This window comes from Triticum aestivum, chromosome 7D (assembly GCF_018294505.1).
Source record: "Triticum aestivum cultivar Chinese Spring chromosome 7D, IWGSC CS RefSeq v2.1, whole genome shotgun sequence".
Classification (NCBI taxonomy): Eukaryota; Viridiplantae; Streptophyta; class Magnoliopsida; order Poales; family Poaceae; genus Triticum; species Triticum aestivum.
Genome location: NC_057814.1, coordinates 49,638,498 through 49,644,066, shown reverse-complemented (window position 1 = coordinate 49,644,066; position 5,569 = coordinate 49,638,498).

The window sequence follows — 5,569 nt, the reverse complement described above, 5'->3', positions numbered from 1 at the left end:
ATTCATCGCGCTTTACGATACAGAGCCACTGCCAAGCCCTAATCTCTCTCGGGAGGGCTGATCTGGAGTCCGTTCGGGGCTCTGAAGAGGGGAATCCGTCGCCGTCGTCATCATCAACCATCCTTCATCACCAATTTCATGATGCTCACCGCCGTGCATGAGTAATTTCATCGTAGGCTTGCTGGACGGTGATGGGTTGGATGAGATTTATCATGTAATCGAGTTAGTTTTGTTAGGGTTTGATCCCTAGTGTCCACTATGTTCTGAGATTGATGTTGCTCTGACTTTGCTATGCTTAATGCTTGTCACTAGGGCCCGAGTGCCATGATTTCAGATCTGAACCTATGATGTTTTCATGAATATATGTGAGTTCTTGATCCTATCTTGCAAGTCTATAGTCACCTACTATGTGTTATGATCCGGCAACCCGAAGTGACAATAATCGGGACCACTCCCGGTGATGAACGTAGTTTGAGGAGTTCATGTATTCACTATGTGTTAATGCTTTGGTCCGGTACTCTATTAAAAGGAGGCCTTAATATCCCTTAGTTTCCAATAGGACCCCGCTTCCATGGGAGGGTAGGACAAAAATGTCATGCAGGTTATTTTCCATAAGCACGTATGACTATATTCAGAATACATGCCTACATTACATTGATGGACTGGAGCTAGTTCTATGTCACCCTATGTTATAACTGTTGCATGAATAATCACATCCGGCATAATTCTCCATCACCGATCCAATGCCTACGAGCTTTTCACATATTTTTCTTCGCTTATTTACTTTTCCGTTGCCACTGTTACAATCACTAGAACACTATCACTGTTACTTTTGCCACCGTTACCGTTACTATCATACTACTTTGCTACTAAATACTTTCTGCAGATATTAAGTTATCCAGGTGTGGTTGAATTGACAACTCAACTACTAATACTTGAGAATATTCTTTGGCTCCCCTTGTGTCAAATCAATAAATTTGGGTTGAATACTCTACCCTCGAAAACTGTTGCGAGCCCCTATACTTGTGGGTTATCAAGACTATTTTCTGGCACCGTTGCCAGGGAGCATAGCTCTATTCTTTGAGTCACTTGGGATTTATATCTGCTGGTAACTATGAAGAACTTGAAAGACGAGGAAACCAAAATTTATCCCTCAACTACGAGGGGAGGTAAGGAACTGCCATCTAGCTCTGCACTTGATTCACCTTCTGTTTTGAGTATGCTTGCGACACCTAAACCTGCTTCTGCTATTAATTCTGATATGTCGCATGTTATTGATGATGCCACTTCTGCTATGCATGATACTTATGATGAAACTACTTCTATGCTTGATACTACTGTGCCACTAGGTGAATTTCTGGATGAACAACTTGCTAGGGCTAGAGAGAACGAAATTATTGAAACTAATAATATTGATGAAAGTGATGATGAAGATTCTCCTCCTAGATATGAACTGCCTGTTGTGCCTGAGGGCTATGTTATGGATGAAGAAACTGCTACAGACTTTCTTGCTTGCAATGATAGAAGTGATCTTAAGAAATTATTAGTTAAGCTGAAAGAAAAATCTCTGAATGCTAGAATGAAATATGATCCTGCTTATGCTACTTCACCTATCTTTGTTACTGATAAGGATTATGATTTCTTTGTCGATCCTGAGATAACTACTTTGGTTGAATCTGATCCTTTCTATGGCTATGAATCTGAAACGGTTGTGGCACATCTTACTAAATTAAATGATATAGCTACCCTGTTCACTAATGATGAGAAAATTCGCTACTATTATATCCTTAAATTATTTCCGTTCTCATTAAAGGGTGATGCTAAGACATGGTTTAATTCTCTTGATCCTGGTTGTGTGCGTAGTCCCCAAGATATGATTTATTATTTCTCTGCTAAATATTTCCTTGCTCATAATAAACATGCTGCTTTAAGGGATATATATGTATATATATATAATTTCGTGCAAATTGAAGAAAAGAGTCTCCCACAAGCTTGGGGGAGGCTTCTCCAATTACTTAATGCTTTGCCTGATCATCCTCTCAAGAAAATGAAATACTTGATATCTTTTATAATGGACTAATTGATGCTTCCAGACACCACTTGGATAGTTGTGCTGGTTGTGTTTTTAGGGAAAGAACTGTCGATCAAGCTGAAATTTTATTGAATAATATGTTGACAAATGAAAACAATTGGACACTTCCTAAACCAACTCCTAAGCCAACTCCGAAGAAAAGGGGTGTTCTATTTCTCAGTCCTGAAGATATGCAAGAGGCAAAGAAATCTATGAAAGAAAAAGGTATAAAAGCTGACAATGTTAAGAATTTACCTCCTGTTGAAGAAATACATGGTCTTAATTTACCGCCTGTTGAAGAAATACATGGTCTTGATAACCCGACACATGTAGTAAAGGTAAATTCTCTCTATAGATATGATAAAGCTGAAATCCCTCCTACTAAGTTTGCTAGCCAATGCTTAGATGAGTTTGATAATTTTATGGTTAATCAAGAAGATTTTAATGCTTATTTTGGTAGACAACTGAAACACAATGCTTATATGATTGAGCACTTGAGTGATTATATGTCTAGAGTTAAAGGTGAACTTAAACTCATTAGTAAACATACTTCTATGGTTACCACCCAAGTAGAACAAGTACTTAAAGCTCAGAATGATTTGCTCAATGAAATGAATAGTAAGAATAATGACTTTGATGTTAGAGTTGCAACTAGAGGTGGTAAAATGACTCAGGAACCTTTGTATCCTGAGGGCCAACCTAAGAGAATTGAGCAGGATTCTCAGAGAACTAATGTAGATGCACCTAGTCCTTCTAAAAATAAGAAAAAGAAAAATGATAGGAGTTTGCATGCTTCTAGTGAACCTGTTGTTGAAACACCTGAGAATCCCAATGATATTTCTATTTCTGATGCTGAAGCACAATCTGGTAATGAACATGAACCTAGTGATAATGTTAATGATGATGTTCATGTTGATGCTCAACATAGCAATGACAATGATGTAGAGATTGAACCTGCTGTTGATCTTGATAACCCACAATCAAAGAATCAACGTTATGATAAGAGAGACTTTGTTGCTAGGAAGCACGGTAAAGAAAGAGAACCATGGGTTCAGAAACCCATACCTTTTCCTCCCAAACCATCCAAGAAAAAGGATGATGAGGATTTTGAGCGTTTTGCCGAAATGATTAGACCTATCTTTTTGCGTATGCGTTTAACTGATATGCTCAAAATGAATCCTTATGCTAAGTATATGAAAGAAATTGTAACTAATAATAGAAAGATACCGGAAGCTGAAATTTCCACCATGCTTGCTAATTATACTTTTAAGGGTGGAATACCTAAGAAATTAGGAGATCCAGGAGTACCAACCATACCATGCTCCATTAAAAGAAATTATGTTAGAACTGCTTTGTGTGATCTTGGAGCCGGTGTTAGTGTTATGGCTCTCTCTTTATATCGTAGACTTGATTTGAATAAGTTGACACCTACTGAAATATCGTTGCAAATGGCCGATAAATCAACTGCTATACCTGTCGGTATTTGTGAGGACGTGCCTGTTGTGGTGGCAAACGTTACTATCTTAACAGACTTTGTTATTCTTGATATTCCCGAGGACGATAGTATGTCAATTATTCATGGAAGACCCTTTTTGAACACTGCAGGGGCTGTTATTGATTTTAAAAAAGGCAATGTCACTTTTCATGTTAATGGCAATGAGCATACGGTACACTTTCCGAGGAAACAACCTAAAGTCCACAGTATAAACTCTATTGGAAAAATTCCATCGGTTATTATTGGAAGCTTTGAATTTCCTCTTCCTATTGCCAAAAAGAAGTATGATATTCTTATTATTGGGGACATGCATCCCCGTTGAGGTAGCTTAGTGCTATTCGAAAATTCTCCGGTTTCATGCGATTCGGAATGAGTTTATTAACAAGACTTGATCAACCTTGTTAGTGGATTCCTTTTGATGAGCATGAGATGGATTAAGTTAGAAGGCACAACCTTCTGTACCCTCCTTTTACTTTATGTTATTTAGTTGAAATAAAGCAAAATTAGTATTTTTTGTCTGTTTTCTGATTTATCTGCACAATAGAAAAATACCTCGAAAATAAAAAGTTCTTCGAATGCCCCGAAATTGAAATATGATTTTTTCTGGAATATTTGAGAATATCTTGCACTGAGAACACAACAGGGGGAGCAAGCACCTGGCCACGAGGGTCCAGGGCGCGCCCACCCCCCTGGGCGCTCCCCCCTGCCTCGTGGGCCCATGGTGGCTCCCCTCCACTTATTCCAGCCACCACACACTCCTTCTTCCTCCCAAAACAATCACCAGCCAGCTCAAGCACGAGTTCTAGCTCATTTTGCTGCGGCTTTCGATCTCCTTGCTCAAAGCCCCATTCACAAAACTGCTTTGGGAGATTGTTCTTTGGTATGTGACTCCTCCAATGATCCAATTAGTTTTTATTCGAGTGCTTTATTTATTGAAATTTTTTGCTGCTTAGGTGACCCTGTTCTTGAGCTTGCATGTCAAATTTATTTGGTCCCAAGTAGTTCTAATGTATGATATAGTCTCTAGGCACTTGTGGGAGTAGTTGCTATCAATTCTGTTGAGCTTGATTCACTTTTGTTTGAAGTTATTAAAAATTTCAGAAATTTTTCAGAGGAAGAAATATGTTTAGGAAAATGTACCAAGGTGGTCCTTCAAGGAAGCAAGGACCCAGGCTCGCAATACGCGATGCAGACGATGAACTACCGAGGGAAGCTCAAGTGCGGGCTTGTGAATGGCTGTCAGAGGACTTTATGGTTCGAGTAGGAATCAAGGAGGAATTTGACGCATATGTGCGTAACGCTGATCTTGAGAGCTTCGAGGCAGATAAGTGCCGTCAGTACCGCTACCTCACTGATTCCTTTGTGAGAAGGTTTGAATTTTCATCATCACACAATTCTCAACCTGTCCCGTTTGATCTTTATGAAAATTCTTATACTATGGACTTAGAGGATTTTAATACTGCTTGCAAACTTCCACAATGGGATAGCACTAGTGAGCCTTGCAAATCTGAGTTTAGAGATTTTCTTGCTAGTATAACTGTGGGCGACTCTAGAGATATAACACAAACTACCATAGGGAGCATTCATTTTCCCGCTATACATTAGTTTGCTCTCTTCATAGGTAGGTGCATAAATGGTAAGGATGAAGCATGTCACATGTGTGTCCCTGACCTCAGTGTTCTCAGGTGTGTTGTATTAGGAGATAAACATTATAATTTGGGAGCCATTGTTGCACGTAGGTTGCCTAATAATAAAATTAATGGAGATTTCTTTGGTTGAATTTATGCAACCCGTCTAGCTATTTTTCTTGATATACCCATACATGAGAATGATATTGAGTTGCCTCCTGTTTATTTAGATTATGAGGCTATGGTTCGTCATCAGTTTGTTGAGAGGAACGATCAGTTCCTCCAGTAACGACTAATCTTTGACAGACGACGTACCTATCACGTCGCTCTCCCTGCTCCTACTTTCTTTGACTTTCAGGCAAAAGGGAGACATTT